The sequence below is a fragment of the Hippopotamus amphibius genome, chromosome 4 (assembly GCF_030028045.1).
Source record: "Hippopotamus amphibius kiboko isolate mHipAmp2 chromosome 4, mHipAmp2.hap2, whole genome shotgun sequence".
NCBI lineage: Eukaryota > Metazoa > Chordata > Mammalia > Artiodactyla > Hippopotamidae > Hippopotamus > Hippopotamus amphibius.
Genome location: NC_080189.1, coordinates 86,335,417 through 86,358,470, shown reverse-complemented (window position 1 = coordinate 86,358,470; position 23,054 = coordinate 86,335,417). Strand labels below are relative to the sequence as shown.

Here is a 23,054-nt window from a genome sequence, read left to right as displayed (position 1 = left end):
GAGGAATTTGAGCTGGGCGGAGAAAGACTGGAAGATATAAATAGCTGGAAGGGGATGGAGTGATGGATGGGGACAGTGGCCGTCTTAAGTAAGTGCCTCAGGTCACAGATAACAGCTCCCTAAAACAAAGCTCTTAGAGGAAAACAGGCAAGGCAAGAGGGGATTTGGAATCAGGAAGGGTTTAAGACCGTTATACAATGTTTCCAAGATTAAAATCTACAGCGTGAAAGAATGTGGGTAATAATACTGTGTGTCCTTAGTCAAATGGCATATTTCTTTGAGAAATACTATTTAATCAAGAACAAATTTCTGAAATTAGGGCTCTATTGATCCAAATGAGCTAAGTAGGTGAGAAACTTGAACTTTTCAAGGTTCTTTAGCCATCTGGCCAGCATGTTTAGAAACTGCACCCAATTGTATGATAAAAGGGCAGTCTCTGTGCTTTACCTTTAAAACTCCAATACCGAGTCATCTTCAAAGACAAGCAACAGACCTTCCACTCTAAGCAGGCTGACCAAAAGGCTGAGCTTGCCTAGGGAGTCCGGATTATGCAAAATTATTAATAGCTTCCCCTTTCAGTCTCAAAAGTGTCCTGGTTTGGATGATAAATTGTATGGCTACCCTAATTCTAAGTGAGCCACTCTGGACTTTTTTTGCTTATTCCGTGAATCCTCAGTGGCCAAAAAGGATACTTCCAGCTCAAGGGTATTTGTCCACATGGGCATTCTGTCTTTTTGAAATGGGTTTTTCCCCTTGCATATAAAGCAATCTTTGCAAAAAATTCAGAAGAAAATAAATAACATAAGTAAAATGAATTATCATAAATCTAGAAATGTGTTAATATTTTGATATAGATACGAAACTATATCTATTGATTTGTCATATATTTATATATCTTTTAGGTCCCCAATCTCCAAACCAAGCCACTTTACGTGGAGTAGTATTCCAAATATAAATATATAGATATGGCTACTATATAAAGTTATATATTTAGAACTATATAATAACAATTAATATAGATAGATGTAAATGTAATGACATTTTAAAATAATCACTTTTAAAGACAGCATAGTATTCTAACGAAAGGTTGTTCCTAAACTATAATGTATTTAAATCCTCAAAATGGACAGAAGACCCAGATAGATATTTCTCCAAAGAAGACATACAGATGGCCAACAGGCATATGAAAAGATGCTCAACATTGCCTATTATTAGAGAAATGCAAATCAAAGCTACACTGGGGTACCAGCTCACACTGGTCAGAATGGCCATCAATAAAAAGTCCACAAACAGTAAATGCTGGAGAGGGTGTAGAGAAAAGGGAACCCTCCTACACTATTGGTGGGAATGTAAATTTGTGCAGCCACTATGGAAAACAGTATGGAGGTTCCTCAAAACTAAAAATAGAGCTACCATATGATCTAGCTATCCCACTCCTGGGCATACCTCTGCACAAAACTAATTCGAAAAGATATGTGCACCCCCATGTTCATAGCAGCACTATTTACAATAGCCAAGACATCCATTGACAGATGAATGGATAAAGACATGGTATGTATATATACAATGGAATATTACTTAGCCATAAAAGAGAATGAAATAATGCCATTTGTAGCAACATGGATGAACCTAGAGATGATCATACTAAGTGAAGTCAGTCAGACAAAGACTAATACTATATAATATCATTTATATGTGTAATCTAAAAATGACACAAATGAACTTATCAATGAAACAAAAACAGACAGACATAGAGAACAGATTTGTGGTTGTGGGAGGGTGGGGGGGAAAGGAGGATGGATTGGGAGTTTGAGATTAGCAGATGCAAACTACTATATATAGAATGGATAAACCACAAGGTCCTACTGTGGAGCACAGGGAACTATATTCAATATCTTGTAATAACCTATAATGGAAAAGAATCTGAAAATGAACATATATACATATATATATATATCTGAATCACTTTGCTGTACACCAGAAATTATCACAACATTGTATATCAATTATACTTCAATAAAATATATTTTAAAATAAATTTTTTAAATCCTCAATTTGAGGCATTTAGGTTCTTTTTTGTTTATTATTAACAATATTGTAATGAATGTTTTCTGCTGCTAAAGCTTTCCACACATTCATGATTATTTTGGCTGCTTATAAAGGAAATTGATAAGTAAAAGGGGATATGCATTTAAAATTTTTTAATTGTCAAACTTAGCCAGCATATGGGAGAATTCCCACTCATGGCCTCATCTGTGCTGTATCTGTTATTCTTTTTCATTTTTTCAGTCTGACAGGGAAGAATTTCATCTCTTGCTTATTCAGGTTGTATCTCTGGTGGTTGATGATGTGTATTTCTTTTTTAATAAATGGCTCGTTTTTCTATTAGAAAGTGTTTTACCTTTCTCTAATTGAAATGTGAAAGCTCTTTGTATTTTAAACAAAGTAGCCCTTTGTTATAAGTTGCAAAATTTTTTTTCCTAATTTGCTATTATCTTTTAACTTTCTGCATGGTAGATCTGTATGTGTGCATGGATATGTGTGGATGCGGAAGTCTTTACTTTTTGTACAGTTATACCTATCAGTCTTTGCCTTTATGTTGTCATGTACTTTTTTAAAGGACTAGGTTTTCAACGATATTAATGTGAGAAATTTTCATAATTTTATCTGCTGTTCAAACCCCTTGAGCTCCTTGTTTCAAACTTTACAGGGTAGGCATTGTAGATAGATGAGGCACACTTTTTGTTTCCATTTCCATGGTTCCGTATATCTCCCAGAAGGGGATTAGTCACTTTACAAATCCACAGATAAGTTACTGCAAGTAAGAACTGGTGATATGCATTCTTTTCCTCAACCATAAAACATGTGTGCCTCCCTTCATGAAGAGCTGTAATGGGAGTGAGAAGGGACTCGTTTGTTTAGATGTCTGCCGAGTGACTCACGGTCCCATTGATATGCTTTCTAATTGCACGGAGGTGTTCTCGGGAACTCTGGCACCAGCGCAGGGTTCCAATACACAGTCAAGGGAATGCTGCAGCCAGTCATAGCTCCCCCGAAGCAATCAGCTCTCCATGGAATGCTGTCCCTGGCTTCATGACAGAGTTACTCTTCTGTGGTAAGGAGGGAACTCCAGGCGAAGGCACATCCAGTTCTAGCTGGGACCATTGTGGCTGAGCTTGTATCCAGGCTTCCACGCTGATGCGCTGGGTTAAATCCTGTGAGCCTCAAAGACGCCTTCATCTCTCAAGTTAGACCTGAACATCTTGCTTTCTCCTTGGCCTTCTCTGTGCCTGTTTGGCCCTCTCAGAGTTTATTCTCAGGAGAGAAGAGAGTCTCTCCCACTTACAGACCTCATGGAAATGCCCTTATTTGTCTTCAACCCCACCCCTCCTTTCATCCAAGGCCCTCTTTCTGCAGAGTGGGGGAGGGGAGGTCTTGAGCACCAGCGAGGGTTGAGCGTAAGATCCGTGATCACCAGCACCACGCTGCGGAGATAGGGCAGTTTAGCTCTGCTTTTGGCTGTCAGAGCTCTTCTCCTGCTGCTCAGCAGTGGGGCCTCCAGGGCTCAGCCCAACGGCCATCTCAGGGCACCAACCCCACCAGCTGACAGCTTCTCAAGAGAACCCATCATGGTGTGAGTCTGGGGACAGGGACATGGTCCCACCCGAGACGTCTTTATGGTTTTACCAAGGAATTAATAAATAGTAATCCACACAGTAACTGTAGAAAACCTGCCCTATCAGCAGGGAATCAGGTTTATGATGCCACTCAGGGGACCAGACCAAGAATTTGAAAGTAGTTTTTTACTATGGAATGACCTTATTATGGATTTGAGTGGCCCTTTCCCCAGGTACTATACTTCTGTGTGAAGTACATCAGGGGTCCCCTCAGTCAGGAGATGATAAAATTTTACTTCTGCCTAGTCAGTGCAATTTGGTTTCCCTCTCTCCATATTCTTTTCTTTTTTTAAACTGAAGTATAGTTGATTTACAATGTTGTGTTAATTTCTGCTGTACAGCAAAGTGATTCAGTTATACATCCTCTCCCCATACTCTTATTCAGTATCACAAAAGCCAAAGAACTAATTTGGCTACAACCCAACCGTCCTCAGAGTGTGGGGGAGGGAGAGAAATCAAATATGAGCAAAGCCCAAACTCTCTCTAGTGGGCAGGGTTTGTTTGTAAATAATTTTAGCCTTGTTACCCATTTGATAAGCATACATCCTTCCCAATGGGTACTGGCAGCATATCAGATGGAGATAACTTATGAGAAGATTCCTCATTTTCCCAAACCTATTCTGGCTTCTCAAGATTCTGTGAACTGGGAAAGCCAGTGATACTAAAGGAATGATAGGCCCATTTTTTTCTCCTTTCGGTGTCTGGGGTGGGAAGTGACAGAGCAGAATAACATCTTCTGTGCACTTATTCAAGAAACATTTACTGGGTTTCCTCTGTGGCAGGCAGTACCAGAGAAGTGGGAAAGAGAAATCCTGCACATACGATCTGTCTCGATTTTGCAAAGACATTTCACTGGGTCACTAATGACATCTGCAGGAGGTTGAAGGGCCCCCAAAGCTGTCAGGTCCTAATCTGTGAAACGTATTAATGTACTACCTATGGTAATATATGGTAAACATACTTTGCAGATGTGATTAAGTTAAGCATCTTCAGTTGGAGAAATTATCCTGAATTATCCAGTTGGGACCTAAATGCCATCACATCTCTCCTTTTAAGAGGGAGGCAGAGAGATTTTATAGTGACACACAGGGGAGAGGGGATATAAAGATGGAGCAGAAAAAGATTTGAAGGTGCTGGCCTTGAAGATTAGAGTGATGCAGCCACAAGTCAAGGAACCCTGGCAGTCACCAGAAGCTGGAAGAGGCAAGGAACAGATTCCCTCCTAGAGCTTCTGCAGGGAGTGTGGCCTTTTTGACACGTTCATTTTGGCCCAGTGAAACTTATGTTGGACTTATGGCTTCCAGAATTGTAAAAAAATACATTTTTGTTGTTTTAAATCCCCAAACTTGTGGTAATATGTTACAGCAGCTCCAGGAAACTAATACAACATCCCTGCAGATAAACATGGGTCTAGAAGACAATTCAGGCAGGCAGATATCTGACCAACTCTATGATTTACTCTATACATATTTATTGAACTGCAATGTTCCAGGGACAGGATAGAATATGAATATGCCGACACTTGGGATGGGGAGGGAGCAGGTAAGAAAGAGGTAAGCAAAATATGTAAAAAAGGTAACTTTAGTTATTGATAAGTGCTTTCAAGAAAACAAAGTTAGGGTAATGAAGATCTGGGGAGGGGATATTTTAGACCAGGTAGTAGGAAGGTCTTTCTGATGAGATAACCTTAGAGCTGAGTCCTGAATATCTAGAAGGAGTTACCATCTGGAGAAAGCTTTCCAACTGGCAGAAGCTGGAAGTGCAAGGGCCCTGAGGTAGAAATGAGCTTAAAATGCTTGAATTTAATCATGCACAGAAAGACCAGATTCCTCCAAGTCAACGTGGAAAGCCGTCTCTTATGGAGGGCTGCAGGGCTCTGTTGGAGACCCTGACTTGTGCAGTTTTCTTTGTTTATAACTAAATTGGAAGTAAACATATGTCATATTTATCAAGTATGTGGGTAACATAAAGCTGGTAGAACTTACATTGGGTTAGACATCAAGGATTGGGTTTTTCAGTACCTTGGCAGGTGTGAACAAAACTCCCAAGACCCCTGATTTGGGACTCAAAAAAGTTATTTGCCCAAACAAAGGCGGGGAACCCAGCTTGAGTGCAGTACTTGAGCGAAGGCCCTAAAGCACAACATCAGCAAAGAACCTGATAAGACTGTTGTATAACGGGGAAGCACTTTTACAGGTTTTTAAAGTACAGAGTACAGTTCAAGGGAAGAGGTAGCCACAGGCTGTTTCTGGAGTTCCCAGTGGGTACCACGCTTTACGGGGTCATAGAAACAGTTTGTTCGATTGTTCATTCATTCCACTGATAAGTGTTTAATGAATACCTACTATATGCCTGGCACGGACTAGGCTGTGGGGAAACAGCACTAAATAGGAAAGAAGCATTTGCTGACCTCAGAGAGCTTATATTCTAGGGAGAAGAGAGACACTGTAGACTTAATGATGTAATTATTATCTTTTTCTATTAGATTTTTTCATGTTATAAATTGTTTTATAGTAATCAAATAGCAAAATCAAATGTTACAGAAATATATGACACAGTTAAGAACCCCCCTCCCCAATAAACTCATCTTCTTTCCCCAGAGATAGCCACTGTCACTAGGCTTGTGCATTTTTCTTCAGCTTTTAAAAATACACATATAACATATTTTATAAGCATAGAAGGGGAACCATACTCTTTTTAATTTTTGTTTTTAGGTTAATGTATTTTAGACATTCTTCCACATAAATACAGAGAAAACTACTTCATTCTTTTAAATAGTTAACACTCCATTTTATTTTATTTATTTTTTAAAACTTTATTTACTGGCTGTGTTGGGTCTTCGTTGCTGTATGCGGGCTTTCTCTAGTTGCAGAGAGTGGGGGCTACTTTTCATTGTGGTGGCTTCTCCTGTTGCGAAGCACAGGCTCTAGGCACGCGGGCTTCAGTAGTTGTGGCATTTGGGCTCAATAGTTGTGGCTCGTGAGCTCTAGAGCGCAGGCTCAGTAGTTGTGGTGCACAGGCTTAACTGCTCTGTGGCATGTGGGATCTTCCCAGACCAGGGCTTGAACCCATGTCCCCTGCATTGGCAGGTGGATTCTTAACCACTGCACCACCAGGGAAGCCCAACACTCCATTTTAATGAATGTACCACAGTTTATTTAGCTAGTGTCTTACTGATAGATATGTATATTGTTTCCACTTTTTCAGTATTGTTAACAGTGTTGCAAAGGAAATTATTCTGCATATCTTTTTACATATGGTGGGAGTTATTTATTTCTAAAGGATAAATTCATAGAAGTGGAAATGCTGACTCAAAGGATATGAAAAATTTAAATTATCGATGCTACCATCTTACTACTACTCAGGTTGTACCTGAATTGAGTGCAAATCAGAATGCATGTTTTCTTGCCACCTCAACAACACAGCATATTATCAGTAACTTTAATCGTTGCCTGATAGGCAGAAGATATCTCGTGGTTTACATGAACCACTTCTGGCCTACAGCAGAGACTAACTGTTAGGCAGGGACGTGCAGGTCCGCTGTGTAAGTCAGAGAGGCAGAACTGCTGAGGTCGGACATGAACCAGGCAGGGGTGGGGTGAGGGGTGGCCAAGGCACACCAGGCGGTTCACACAGCACGTGCAAAGGCCCTGGGGGAGAGGGAGTCTGGCATGTCAACAGGACTAAAAAACGTCCGGGGTAGGGGGCAAAAAGCAGAGAACAAGGAGGAAAGTGAAAAGGGAGGCAAGGGCCAAATCTTTGTGGGCCTTGGGGTTCATCTTAAGGATTTTGGTCTTTATCCCAAGAGAAAAGGGAAGCCAATGGAAAGTTTCGAACAGTGTGACATGATCAGATCCGTATTTTGAACAGATCACTCTGGCTGCTGTGTGGAGAATGGATTAGGAAAGGGGGAGAGTAGCTATTTTGGGAGTCCAGGTAAGAGATGATGGTAGCCTGGACTAGGGTGGAATCCAGACTAAGGCAGAGAATAGACAGAGAGAGAAGTGGGTAGATTTAAGAGTTATTTAGGCCACAAAATGGACTGGAATTGATGCTTGGATGCAGAGTGTGGAAGAGGGTAGTATCCTGGAAGACTCCCAGGTTTCTAGGATGAGTTAGACGGGAGCGGTCATCAGGATGATGAGATGTTAAAGGACCAGGTGATGATCAGCCTGAAAAGTGAAGATCCAGAGGAGAGAACTGCTTTGGAGAGAAGCCACTAGCCCACAGCTCCATCCAAGGCCAGGGCCCATGTGATTCTACCCTTGGCCACAGCCAGTGGGACTGGAAGACCACCGTGATTTGGTCCGCATGAAAGCCTGCCCATGAAGGGGACAGTGCCAGATGGAGCTGACGAGACCCCCTTCAGGGAGTGTGAAGAAGAACCCAGGTGAGGGGCAACGTTTGGATCTGGGGTACAGAAAAAGGTCATGCAAAAAGGCAGGAAGGAAAAGCCATGAGTAAGCCAAAGTCATGAGGAAGCCAGGAGGAGAGAAGAGAAAAGCGAGATGGAGAAATGGCTGAAGACCCACAGAGCAGTAGTGGCCTGTGAGCTTGAACGCAGCCCAGTGGTTAAGAGCCAGCTTCTCAGTTGAGCAGATCTAGGTTTGATTTCCCAGCTCTGATGCTGATTAGCTGGGTGACCTTGAACAAGTCACTAAACTTCTCTAAGGCTCTGCTCTCTTCCCTCAACTATAAAATAAATACCATTGTATTTATTGGGCTTTTTGTGAGGGTTCAACAGATACACACGAGAATGGGAGATTTCTGCAACACCTAAAACCACTAGAGAACCAGTATCCAGAGTTAAAAGTTGGAAAAAAAATCTATAAATCAATAAGGAAACGACAGCCGCTACGTCCCCCTCCCACCCCTGCCAAAAAAAACCAAGCAGAAGGTTTGAACAAGCTCTTACCCAAACAGGATATTAACATGGCTTAAAAACATATGAAAATATGATCAACCTCAATAATAATAAGGGAAATACAGTGAGATTCTGCTGCAACAACACAGATGAATCCTATGAACGCAATGTTGAGCAAAGGTAGCAAGACAGAGATCAATGGGTGAAATATGAGGCAATGTATTTAAAGTTAAAAAAAAACAGGCATTAGAACTACACACACACCTCAGACTGGCAAAATTTGAAAAGTCTGATAATACCAAGTGTTGGTAAGGATGTGGAGCAACGCGAAATCCGTATGTTGCTGGTGGGAACGTAGACTAGTGTAACTCTTTGGGAAACACTTCGGCATTTATCTAATAAAGCTGAAACCATGCACATCCCACAGCCCAGCAATTCTATTCTTGGAGATACATATCTCAGAGGAACTCCTCATGCATACTGAAACATACACACAAGCATATCCAGAACTTTGTTCATGGCCTCATGCTAGAACCAACACAAATACCCATCAATTGTAGAATGAGTATTTTGTGCTACAGCCACAAATGGAATACTATACAGCACTGAAAAATGAATGACCTGTGCCACAGAGAACAGCATGAATGAATCTTATAAACACAATGTTGAACCAAAGAAATAATACATAGTATATGATTCTACTTTAAAATTTAAAAATAGGAAAAAGTAAACTATAAACTATATATTGGAGTTTATATTATATAGCACATATTGTTGAGCAAACGATAAAGAAAAGCGACAAGTAATCACCACGAAAGTCAGAATAGTGGTTGCTTCTGGGGGAGGGGAGGGCTCTGGGACCAGAAGGGGATCTCTGGGGGAGGGGGATACTGCCGTGCTTACGAGTATGCAGCTTCTTCACTAGGAGGTAGCTGTACAAGTGTTTGCTTTGTGATTGTTCATTATGCTGTACATTTGTTTTGAACACTTTAATCGAAGAGTATTTTATTCCACAATTTAAACAGATTTTTTAAAAAGATAGCTAACACTTGTAAAATGCTTGGCATAGTGCCTGGCCCATATTAAGAGCTCAACAGATGGCAATTTTATTTACTGTTGTAACCCAGTTGTTAGAGCCACGTTGTATCCTAAGCAACCTCCTAGCTCCTGGACTGAGCTGTGGTCTCCGTGAGACCCGGCTTTATGGTGGAGATTCTGGACTCCTCTGTTTCCTAGGGTGGCGCCCAGATAAACCCCGTGACTTAAGATAGTGCTTCTCGGTTGATACGTGATGGTTTACTGCATGGCCTCAAGCTCTTCCTGAGTGTGCTGCCCAATTTTGTTAACGTGTAAGACTTTTTTAAAAGCATGTCTGTTGTTATGCAATTCCAGAAAGCAAGATTGCTAAACTGTGCACCACCTCACGGCCTGCTGCTGGTCAGAGGTCAGGGGTCAAAGGTGGAACCTTCTGGCAAGCTGGTGCCAAAGAAATGAGACTGTGTGAGAACTTGGTCTATGGGGGAAAGTAAGGTCACACCCAAATAGCAGTGATGCAGAAGGGGACCAGGTGAGCCCCAGGATGACTGGATGTCATTTAAACCCTTGAAGCAGGTAGCCCCCAAATCTAGCAATCCACAGAAAGGTTGTCAATCACTGGCTAAGGTCATCTGAAACGTCTCTGTTCCTTTCAAGCCTAATGATGGAATAACCGTGTCATAGCTATCGGAAGGGTTGTTGTATACAACAGTTCATTATAATAATAGCTGGTAATTATGGAGTGCTGATCATAAGCCAGGCATTGTGCTAAGATTTCAGCCTCATTTCCACCTTAGGAGGTAGGTGCCCTTATCATCTTCCTTTCAATGGATGAAGGACAGAGGAATTCAGTGACTTACTGAAGGTCACACAGCTGGCAAGGGCTAGAGCCAGGAAGAGGGCTATTCTTATTCTCTGATTCTAGAGGGAGGGCACAGGCCAGTGACTGGGAGTTAGACAGAGGCAGGTTTTGCTAACAACAAGCAAAAATGTCCTACCAGTGGAATGGGGAATTTCAGAGAACAGCAAATTCGCTTTCTCTACGCAGAGGTGGCAAGACGGTTTAGGTTTTAGGAGAGATTTCTGCACTGGGTGGCAGGTTAGACTAAATACCTTCCAAGGTCCTTCTGAAGAACCAAAAATTGTAGGTTTGGGTCTTGGTAGAGCTTCTAAAGGTGGGGTGGGGAGAGGAGGGGTCGTGGTGCTGGAGTATCTGCTTATTTTAAATATGAACCTCCCTATTTCAGTGCATAGCGTGATGTGTAAGCTACTTGAGTTCATTTTCATATTGATGTTCACGAACTTGCTCAGAACTCTTGAGGCACAGGAAAATTATCTTCCCTGTGGGGTTGTTTTCTTTTAGTCTCTTAGCTGACAGTAGTTGTAAAGGGCCTTTCTGACTGGCAAGAAAATAACTTTCTAAGCTTTAGAAGAGAAATAACTTGCATTAAATGTTCTCCCACACTTATTTAGCTTCAGACCAGAGGTACTGATGTTTTGCTATGGACTTTCCTGCCACACCTCCCACGAATGGCGTGTGTGGTGTGAAATTTCCATGTGCAGCACTAACAATGGTGTTTGATAGCACTGGGGCTGTTTAGGATCTGCCCTTTAGACTGAAATGATATATCTGGCTTTGTTTCCAGGGTTACAGAAACTTCTGTATTCTATTTCCGTGGCTGTGTCCAGTGGAAATGCATTACTCTGTGCATTTCAGAAAGCAGAGCCTCGGCTCCCACCCTCCAGGTTAATGGAGGCATACGGTGGCGTCTCTATTTAGAGTTGGCTTTGGTTGAGCCTTTTCTACTACCTGGTGAAACTGACTTTATTCTTTTAGAGTAGTTTTAGGTTCATAGCAAAATACAGTAAAAAGTACAGAATTCCCACTTACCCCCTGGCCCCATTATGACAGCCTGGCCCGCTATCGGCATCCCCCACCAGAGTGGTACCTGTGTTACCACTGATGAACCGACACTGACACTGACACATCACCACCCAAAGTCCACACTTTACATTATGGTTCACTCTTGGCGTCATCCCTTCAATGGATTTGGACAAACGTAAAATGACAGGTATCTACCATTATAGTATCACACAAAATAGTTTCACCGACCAAAAAACCCTCGGCGCTCTGCACATTCATTCCTCTCACCTTCTAACCCTTGGCAGCCAGAGATCTTTTTACTGTCTCTGTAGTTTTGCCTTTTCCAGAATGTCATATAGGTGGAATCACGCAGGACCCAGCCTTTTCAGATTGGCTCCTCTCACTCAGCAATATTCACGTAAGGTCCCTCCGTGTCTCTTTGTATCTGATAGCTCATTTCTTTTAGTGCTGAATACTATTCCCTTGACTGGATGTGCCTCCATTTGTTTATTTATTCACCTGCTGAAGGACATTTTGGTTGCTCCCGAGTTTTGGATATTATGCATAAAGCTGCTAGAAACATCCATGTGCAAGTTTTTGTGTGGAAATAAGTCTTCAGTTCATTTGGGTAAATACCAAGAAGCACAATTGCTGGATCATATGGTAAGCGTATATTTAGTTTTGTAAGAAACTGCCAAGCTGTCTTCTGAAGTGACTGTACCCCTGCATTGCCACCAGCAAGGAATGGGAGGATGCAGAATGTTGGTCCACATCAGGTCAGCATTTGGTGATGGCAGTGTTCTGGATTTGGGCCATTCTAATAGGTATATCGTAGTATCTCGTTGTTTTAATTTGCAATTCCCTAATGACATAAGAAGTTGAAAATCTCATACGCTTGTTTGCTATCTGTGTATCTTCCTTGGTGAGATGTTTGTTTACCTCTTTTGCCCAATTTTTAATCAGGTTGTTTGATTTCTTATTGTTGAGTTTTAGAAGTTCCTTGTTTCGAATAACAGTGCTTTTTTTTTAAAAAGTATTTATTGAATTTGTTACAATATTGCTTCTGTTATATGTTTTGGATTTTTTGGCCCTGAGGCATGTGGGATCTTAGCTCCCCAACCACCCGACCAGAGATTGAACCCGCACCCCCTGCATTGGAAGGCAAAGTCTTAACCACTGGACAGCCAGGGAAGTCCCTTGGATAACAGTTCTTTATCAGATGTGTCTTTTGCAAATATTTTTTCCCAGTCTGTGCCTTGTTGTCTCATTCTCTTGAATTTATACTGTTTTAACAGTGCTCTGCTAGATGTTGTATGGGCATATAAAATATGTAGAAGACAGAATTACTCCCTTGTAAGTTGCTTATTGGGAAATACCTATTTCCTGGATATAGAAAGATGCCCATTGCTTTTTTTTCTTTTTCTTTTTCTTTTTTTTTTGGCCATGCTGCATGGCTCGCAGGCTCTTAGTTCCCTGACCAGGGATTGAACCCATGCCACCTGCACTAGAAGTGCAGAGTCCTAACCACTGGACTGCCAGGGAATTCCTGCCCATTGCTTCTTTTACTGGTTACTAGTGATGCTCTTAAGTGGATCATGGGAGTGGTAAACACACTACAGAACTGGTATATTTGGGAAACTTGCTTGGATATTGTTTTATGTGGTGCGAGTTCCACCATAAATCCTATTCCAGTGGTTTAGGTATAGAGAAACTTGAGACTCTGACTTGTCTGGGAAGACAAAATGTCATTAGTATTCAAAGAAATGTTCGTGACTGATATTTGTATATTCTTTTACACGCCACTTTCACTGATATTACCTCATTTGGTGATTATGAAGTGACTTATTCAAAGAAGAAATATGGCAATTTGGCTAAGGGAAAAAAATTTTATTTTATTTACCTGGCTTTTTCTTTAACTTTGAAATATTTAAAAATATTTAACAGAAGGGGATCATTTCTTAATAGCACAAAGTCACAGGTAGTACACCTCATATGATTTCACATTTGGAGTCAACATTCGCTTACACTGAATTACATAGTATCAGCAAATGAACATGACATGCTTCAACTTAAACAAACATGCTTAAAATTAAACAAAACTCTGGGATTCCCTGTCGGTCCAGTGGTTAGGACTTGACACTTTCACTGCCATGGGCCCAGGTTCAATCCCTGATCAGGGAACTAAGATCCTGCAAGCCACATGGTGTGGCAAACAAACAAACAAAACTCTTCAGTGTGTCCATTCACAGGCAACAAATGGGGCCTGAAGACCCAGTGTGAGTCGGATGTCAGATACATGCAGTCTGCATGCACCACATCAGTGCTAATCATCTGGTACCAAGGTCATTTTGGAGCATAATGTCTCACTATAAATCTTAAATGAAAAGGAAATTCAAACATTGAGCTGAGGAGTGGAAGCACACTAGGGAGGCAGTATAATTTGTTAAGACAGACAGTGGGCTGGATCCAATATCTAGGACAGGTGCTCTCAACACTCTGTCCAGACCTGAAGAAGAAGACATAGTCGACGCAGCCAAGTGTGCATTCCTCAGAGAGAGCCAAAGAGTAAGAGAGGGGACCAGTATATCTTTGACCAGGAAGATATACGGGGTCACCCAATGCAGGTCCCTCTTCTTGGTTAGACTGATGCAAATGTTCTTCATAATGGCCCTTGATGTGAGGTTCCCAAAGGGCAAAGATTAAAAAACAGGAGATGCAGAGCAGAGCATTAGGTCTAGAAGGGATCTGTGGCCAGGGCTCTGTGAAGTGCAGAGGTCATGGGTGTGGCACCTCTGCAGGCCTGGGTTCCAGTCCTAGCTGGCTCCTTACTGGCTATAAGACCTTGAGCAACTACCTTAAACCTCTGGGCCTTGATTTTTTCATTTGTAAAAGTGGAATAATAATGTCTGCCATTCACTACTGCTGTAGGGATGAATGATAATTTATATCAAATACCTGACCCATAGTAGGGATTCAATTAGTGTTAAGTGACTTAAAAAAACATTCAGGCCTTATTCACGTGTTTGATGAGTCTACTGTAAGGAAAGCCCAGGTGCACTTTATTTTATTTATTTTTTAAATTAATTAATTAATTTTATTGGCTATGTGGGGTCTTCGTTGCTGCACATGGGCTTTCTCTAGTTGCGGCAAGCGGGGGCTACTTTTCGTTGTGGTGCACGGGCTTCTCATTGCGGTGGCCTTGTTGCAGAGCATGGGCTCTAGGCGCGTGGGCTTCAGTAGTTGTGGCACATGGGCTCAACAGTTGTGGCTCACAGGCTCTAGAGCACAGGCTCAATAGTTGTGGCGCAAGGGCTTAGTTGCTCCGCGGTATATGGTATCTTCCTGGGGCAGGGATTGAATCCATGTCCCCTGCATTGGCAGGCAGATTCTTACCCACTGTGCCACCTAGGAAGTCCCCAGATGCACTTTAAATACACTTCTGCTTATAGTGCTTTCCTTGAAAATGAAATACTGTGTGAATGTGTTATCTCCTAAAGAGTATTATTAAGCATGTATCCACTAGGATGCTTTCAGTTACAAGTTGCAAAAACCCCAACTCTAGCTTTAAAAAAAAAAAAGTGAATTTATTGATTCATAGAACTGTAATGTCCCATGATAAAATTAGCTGCAGGAAAAGTTTGATCCAGCAGCTCCATGATGTATCGAAAAATCCGGGTTCTTTTTGTTTCTGCTCTGCTACCCATGGTATCAGTTTTATTCCAAGTCTGCCTCTGTAGTTACAAGATGGATTTCAGCACAAGTCTGGGTCCATCTGTTGAACTGATTTACTCTATGTAATGGAAAAGCTACTATTGGCTATAACAAGATAAAAGTATATTTCTCCTATATATAAGAGAACTCTAGAGACAAGCAGTCTAGGGTTGGTATGGTGGCTCCATCATATCATGGGCCCTGATGTCTAACTTGATGCTTCACATCTTAGGGCATAGCTCCCTTTCTCAAGGCCACCTCTAGGTCCAAAATCACTGCTGGAGCTCCAATTATTAATCTGCATTCTAGGCAAGAAGAAGGAACATGAGAAAGGCTTGCCTCTTTTCTTGTAAGGAGGTTCATTGGCAGTACCACACAACCCTTTTGCTTGCATCTCATTAACTGGAACTTAGCCACATAGGGTGCTTGCAAAGGACACTGGGAAATAGAACCTTTGCTGGACTCAAATATGCCCAGCTGGAAACTGAATAATTCTTATTCCCCAGAAGAAAGGGAGAATGAGTATTTAAAGGCAACCAGCACTGAGAGCCACATACTTCCCTATTCAGGCCCAGTAGACACAGAATGTCTTTTGAGAGAGCTTTCACAGAAGAGAACAGATGTTTCTTTCTCGGAAGATCCCAGAAAACACACCTCATGTCTCATTGGCTTAAACTGGGTCTTTAACCTGCCCCTGCACCACTCAGTGTAGGGGAGTGTGTGGGGGAAATGATTGGTTTGAGCACGGGACAGCCACTCCTGGATTGAGGGTGGGGCTGGTTCCCCAAGTCACATCCCTGCGACACTCAGGGACCCATCAGGAAAAGGGAAGGGGCAGTGGATGTCAGTACAAAGTTTCTCTCCCTCTACACTCGCCTACAGCCCTCTTTTCACTATGCTAAACAATTCTTGGTAAAAGCTGTGAATTTTTGATCCCTTCTCTATCTTCTGGATCTTTTCTGAATCTTCTCCAATCTTCCCTGATTGACACTGAGCACAGTAATAAGCAGGAAAACCTCCAAGCCTCTCTAAACCTCAGCGTCTCCATCTGTAAAGCAATTAGGATCACACTATCTCCCTTCCTCCAAAGATCAGATGTCATGGTGCACGTATGCCTGGCACACAGCGAGCATTTAATAAAGGCTAAATAATAAGATGATCATACCTCTTGATTCTCATATCCTAGTCCTCTACTTGTGTCTTTCTCTATCATGCTTGTTTCTTTTTTTTTTTAAGATTTATTTTTTATTTATTTTATTTATTTTGGCTGCGTCGGGTCTTAGTTGCGGCACGCGGGATCTTCATTGAGGCATGAGGGAGCTTTCGTTGTGGCATGTGGGGTCTTTCATTTTGGTGCGCAGGCTTCTCTCTAGTTATGGCATGTGGGTTTTCTCTCTCCAGTTGTGGCACGCAGGCTCCAGGGCACGTGGGCTCTGTAGTTGTGGCACGTGGGTCCCAGAGCGCATGGGCTCTGTAGTCTGGCACGCAGGCTCTCTAGTTGAGGTGCACAAGCTCAGTCGTTGTGGCACACGGGCTTAACTGCCCCGTAGCAGGTGGGATCTGAGTTCCCTGACCAGGGATGGAACCCACATCCCCTGCATGGTAAGGCTGATTTTTTTATCACTGGACCACCGGGGAGTCCCCTCATGCTTGTTTCTTTACCTGAAGCCTTAGAATCCTCTTCTTGTTCTACCCCAGCATCTGTTTCTGTAGTTTGTTTTCTCTCTTTAGAAATTCTTCTCAATAAACACCCCATGTCTATTTCTGACGTCATCTCTAGTTTGCCAAGGTAGCTTTCTGTGCTTGGAGGTGTGACAACAGGCGATGATGCAGGCGGGCAGAGAAGAGACGAGGCACTGGGAAAAGCAGGGGGCAGAAAGGCTAGTGTGGCCCACCCTCCCCTTCCCCGGGCCACAGCCTCACCCCTGCTTCACCAGGTTCCTGGGCTGAGTCACTCACAAGAGGAAGAATGGCCTCTATTTGTTCTTGTGATTTTATATCAGAAACACATCCTCAGGCCTTAGGTCTTGGAGCTCACTTGTCTGTGTACTGCTTAGAGCTGAGCTTGTGGGTTTATTTAGTTTGGAGATTGAAAGGTGAAGCGCTCTGTCTTGAGCTGAGAAAGCCTCGTCCGGCAGCATCTGAGATGGTTTGTCTTCACCCTCCTCCCTCCTTCCAGCCTCCCGTCCGCGCTTCGGCAAGGCCGGAGGAGCTGGGAGGATTTGCACGCAGTTTCCCATACAAAGAGCCGCCCTTGCACATCCTGGAGGAGACCGCCGTTTCCCAGAGTGCCGCTTACCATTGAGTCTTAATAATCAGGGAGGGGATACTAGCTAACATCAGCTGCCGGCCCCTCCAAGCACTTCGCATACATAGTAAGAGTAGTAGCTAACAGTTAATATGGTGCTAACTATATACCAAGCATAGTTTAAATTTTTTTGTAAATACTAATTTATGTTATTCCCTAGTACTTCTCTGAAGTAGTAACTACCAGCATCCTCATTTTACAGATGAAGAAAGGCTCAGGAAGGTTCAGTAACTTGCTCTGCATCATTCAGCTAGTGTCAGAGTCTGGATTCAAACTAAGATCATTGGGTTCTGTGTTCTTAACTAGTATCCTACAGCACCTCCCCAGGAGGCAGTTTTAGTAGTATTATCATACCCATTTTACAGATAAGGAAACTGAGGCACAGTGAGAGGAAGTAGTCCTGAACTCAAAAGCAGGCAAGAGACTCTAGAGCCTGGGTCTTATCGGCCATGTCATGCTACCTTGTCCAGGGACATGTAGGAGCATCTCCCAACCCCGCACTTCATACGGGGAGTAGCTGAGGACCACGTGCGATCATGTAACTAATCTGGAACGACTAGCAGCATGGCGCAGAATGCACACCCCATCAGTCCTGGTGTTGCTTCTGGGGCCTGGAAGGGAGCAAGGCAGGCAGCCCCTGTGATCAACAAATTATGTCTCTGGCACCAGGAGCAGAATTCACTTGTGCTTTTGCTGCTTCCTAATCTCGTCTTTTTTTCACCCCAGGGCAGTTGATCAGGGTGTCCTAGGACTTTTGGGAGGCTACGAAGCATCAGATACCAGGAGCAAAGTCTCACCAGTTAAATAAGGGTACTGGCAAGGGAAGACATCATTTTAAATGTGATTGATTGATTGACTTAGACCATGACAGTATACAGAAATGCGTCACATGCCGGGGAAGAGCATCAGTTAGGCTTGTGTGACAGTGAGTCTGTGATTCTCGCTCTCCTAACTCCCCTCCCCAGGGGCCTGGATAGACCCCCCATCATCTGTCTAGGTTTTTTAATCTTTAAATTAGAAACGATGCCTTCCTGGTGGAACTGGGCAAACACGGATGACAGCTCACGTAAAGTTCCCAGCGCAAGGCTGGCCCACAGGAGGTGCTCAGTGGACTGTCATTAGTATTCCCAGGTGGAGAATGATGCAGTGTAAGGAGAACAAAGGGGCAGGGCCAAAAAATGAAGCCAGATGTGATGCCTGTATGAAAATACCCATCGCGAAGTCATACTCGCTTTTTCAGGAGCAGTGAGAGGAGTGGCACCTGGTTGTTAAATCATTTGCAGCGCTCATAAGAGGGAGACGGTGTGCTCCATCTGGAGAGGCAGCTTCCCAGGCTCAGATGGAAAGATCTGTCTCTTGAGTCCTTCTAAGGAGGACACTGCAATGTTATAAACAGTGTCTTCAACAACTTTAGAGTGAACCTAGTGACCAGTGCCACTGGCTGTCCCTTAGTAGAGGCTGATGGCAACAAGCCACAGCATAATCCAAGAGAAAGCATCCCCCCGAGAGCCGGCCTAAGAGAGTCCAGGCAAGGTGCTCCGGGCCCTTGTGACTTCACCAGGGGCGATTAGAGCTAATGCTTACTGAGCATTTCGAGGGCCAGTGAGAGCGCTGTGCCCTCGGCCCTCATGTAAGTCTTAAAACAACTGCCGAAAGGGATGAGCCATGAGATTGATAATAGGATCATCCCATTTTGCAGCTGAGTAAACTGAAGCCCAAAATACGGGTTAAGAAAGCTGCTCCCCCCGTGTAACCACCATCACAGCAGAATTATCCAGAAAGGCCAAAGAGAGCATCGTGCTGTTTCTGCCTGGTAGACATTTCATGGCTACAACTGTAACACAAACAGGACTCTGAGCGGTCCAGCCTTCTGGGCTCATCCTCTTCTCGTGATCCAGACGAATCAGCAGAGTCCCATCTCCCCTTCTGTGAGATCTGAGCCCTCCTCAGGATTCCCTGAGACTGACCCTGAGGGCTGGTGGTCTCCCGCTCAGCCCACCACCCCCATCCAGGGTCGTCAGGGCCTGGCAGTGACTTCCCTTCCCCTGCCCATGTCACCTGCTGTCACACAGGGCCCCAGTTCCCTTCTCCTTTGTGCCTTAGGCTGTACAGGCAGCCCACCTGGACTTGAAATTTGGTCTAATGCAGAGGAATTGGAGCACAGCACGGTATACACAAAACATCCTGCCCCTTCCTGAAATCATGTGCCATGTCTCCTTAAGGCCCTGGCTTGTCACTTTCTTCATGGGCTTGCTCTTCCCCAGGAGATGCCATCATACTGACTGCTTCCTCCGACCCCTGAACTCAGGTCAGTTTCCTACAAAGCAGAACTGAGCTCACTCCCTATTTCCTTTACCTCCCAGGCCACACCCAGAGCTTGCCTTTCTCACTCAGAGTCTCATCAAGGCTCACATGCTGTGTTTCTTCACCGTAAGATAATTTATGGCCTAATGTGTGAACGTGGCCATAGTCATGGTTTTGAATAGCATTTCCCTTGCCACACTGTATATATCAGAGCTTACAGAATAATTGAGAATTAAATTTTTACAAAGGAAGGGCAAAATAATAATATAATAGAAATGACCAGAAATGAGCTTTCAAGCCATGAAAAGACATGGAGGAAACTTAAATGCATATTACTAAGTGAAAGAAGTCTGTCTGGAAAGGCTACTGTATGATTCCAACTCTATGACATTCTGGAAGAGGCAAAACCACAGTAAAAAGATCTGAGTTTGTTGGGAGTCGGGAGGAGGGAGGGATGAATGGGTGGGGCACAGGGGATTTTTAGGGCAGTGAAACAACTCTGTCTGATACTATAACGGTGGATACATGTCATTATACATTTGTCCAAATCCATAGAATGGACAACACCAAGAGTGAACTCCAACATAAAGTATGGACTTTAGGTGATGGTGATGTGTCAATGTGGGTTCATGATAACAAACGTACCCTCTGGTGGAGGTGTTCATAGTGGGGGAGGCTGTGTATGAGGGGTCAGGGGGTGTAAGGGAAACCTCTGTACTGTCTGGTCAATTTTACTGTGAACCTAAAATTGCTTTAAAAAATAAAGTCTGTTTTTTAAAAAAAAATGACCCCAAATGGAAGATGGCCACACAGTGTGATTAAGTAAGAAATGGTGGTGCCAAAAATAAGGGGAAAGAGATGGCTGTCAGCTGGGAAGTCCTAGCTGGCTCTCAGGATGGAAAGCGAAGGGCTGATAGAGTCACAAGGGATGCACCAGCTTCGAGGAGTGGAGCATCAGAAGGAGGGGGTCCCAGGGAGGAGGACAGGCTGAGCAAAGGCATAGAGGCGGCCAGACACACAACCCACTGGACTGCAGGCTGAGCAGGGTCCAGACTGGCGGGAAGGGCAGGAACCTCACAGGCGAGGGCAGAAGAAGACTGCCGACTGCGGAGACCCTGCGAATTGTTTTCTGAATTTCCAAAGAGAACGCGTTGACGGTGGTTCCCCGGGTACGAGACACTCAACAATGTAAACTGCTAGACTTCAGCTCTCTCATGAAGTCTATTTTCTTACATGTGTTGGTTTATTACAGAGAGCTGTGATAACTGAAGGGGGTTGTGTCAGCCTCGTCTTGTGCACCAGCTGATCTCAGTGACACTAGCATCCTGGATCCCGACACACAGGGTACAGTTACTGATCCACCACGGAGGCTGCCCGGGGCTGGACCGCGCTGCTCTGAATAGGTTTCATTTGCCACGTGGGCCCTTTTGACCGGAGTGAAGGCAGCAGAAATGCCTCGAGTTGAAACATCACTCCAGTGTCAGTTACACCAGAGGTTCCCAAACTTCAGCTTGTGTCTGAGTCATCTGGAAGCCTTGTTACAACAGAGTTTATAACTACCTACCCCCAGAGATTGTGATTCAGAAGATCTGGGGCAGGGATGGAGAATTTGCATTTCTAGCAAATTCCTAGGTGATACTGATGCTGTTGGTTGGAGATCACACTTTGAGAACCAGGAGCCTACTCCAAAGCCCACTGTGAACTTATGAAGCTTTTCCTCTCTGATTCTTCTCTCTGCAAAGGTGTGCCCTCAGGAACTTCAGATCTGGGGAGAAGAGTGAATAGCTGTGCAAAGATGGAAACAGCCCGAATGTCCATCAGCAGATGACTGGATAAGCAAAATGTGATCTACACATACAGCAGAATATTATTCAACCATAAAAAGGGATGAAGTACTGAGTCTGCTACAACATGGATGACCCTTGAAAACCTGCTAAATGAAAGAAGGTAGTCACATAAGGGCACATATGACATAATTCCATTTATATAGAATGTCTAGAATAAGCAAATTCTTGGAGATAGGAAGCAAACTGATGGTTGCCAGGAGCTGGGGGTAGGAGGGAATGGGAGTGACTGCTTGTTGGGTTTCTATTTGGGATGACGAAAAAGTTCTGGAACTAGACAGTGACAACTGTTGCACCACTTTGTGAATGTACTTGGTACCACTGAACTGTACATTTTAAAATGGTTAAGACGGTGAATTTTACGTTATGTGTATTTCACCACAATAAAAAATGAAAAGAGTGAATGGAGTATTCTAACTCAAATCGGGAGGCCAGCTGAAAGGTTTACAGGATAAGTGCAAAGGCCTAAATGAGTGATTCTCAGCCCTTATTGCATGAAAAATCACCGGGGGTGGGTTTTTGTTTCTTTGTTATATTTTGTTTTTGTTTTTGTTTTTTACCATTCCCTTGTCCAGGCTGCACCTAAGACCAATTAAATCAACATTTCTGGACGTGAGGTCTAGGCGTCAAAAATTTAAAAGTTCACCCCCAGGTGACTCTAACGTACCACCAGGATTGAGAACACGAGTCTGAAATCTCAAGGGCCACATGGGCTGATGACCTATGTGCGAACTGACTTGAACTTCATCACAGACAATGCACCTTTATCTTTTCCCAGACTGGCTTGGAAATGGTATGTAGAGTACAATAAGAAGGCTTTGAATCAGTTTGAAAATTGGGCTCTACTACCAACTAGCTATGTGACCTTGGGCAAACCACATAACCTCTCTCAGCTTTAATCTTCTTCTATGGAAAGAACATATTTCATAGGGTTTTTGTGAGGCTTACATGAAACAGGCCAGTTTCTCAGTTATAACAGTGTCAGACACTGTATGGTCAGCATGCATATCTTTGCATCTCCTTCTAGACCAAAAGAGAGACCCAGTGCCTTATTTATTGGAAAACCCTACACTGCAGTATCTTGTACTATAGGTTCAATTTTCTCCCCCCACCTGAGGGGAGGGACACGTTCAGGTTGGGAATTAGTGATAATGGTCTCTCAAGTCTATAATACACAAGTGGAGGAGACAGGCTGGTAGAAATCCCTTCTGTACTCATGCTGAGACTTTCTTTCGTGTACCAAGCTCTATAACAATGTAAATACATTCTAAGATAAAAGCAGATAAAATTCACACACAAATTCCTAACAATAAATAAAATTGTTCAGATGTTTTCATGTTTCTGTTCAGTCCTTATTGGTAGGTAATATAGATAATTATTTTTATTGAACTACATACAAGGCATAGGTACAATTTTATATTCTGTTTTCTTCACTCAGTACTTTATC

General features: G+C 43.3%; 1 long non-coding RNA gene across 2 annotated transcripts in view; it reads left to right on the top strand.

Annotated features, from left to right (window-relative positions):
- The window catches only part of LOC130852486 (uncharacterized), a 36,984-nt gene extending 14,045 nt beyond the window's left edge, over nucleotides 1-22,939 (top strand). For both annotated transcript variants that reach the window (XR_009053363.1, XR_009053362.1), the window contains 2 exons: nucleotides 21,506-21,710; nucleotides 22,183-22,939. This is a non-coding gene — a long non-coding RNA (uncharacterized LOC130852486). The remainder of the gene's footprint in view (nucleotides 1-21,505; nucleotides 21,711-22,182) is intronic.
- The last annotated feature ends 115 nt before the right edge of the window (nucleotides 22,940-23,054 follow it).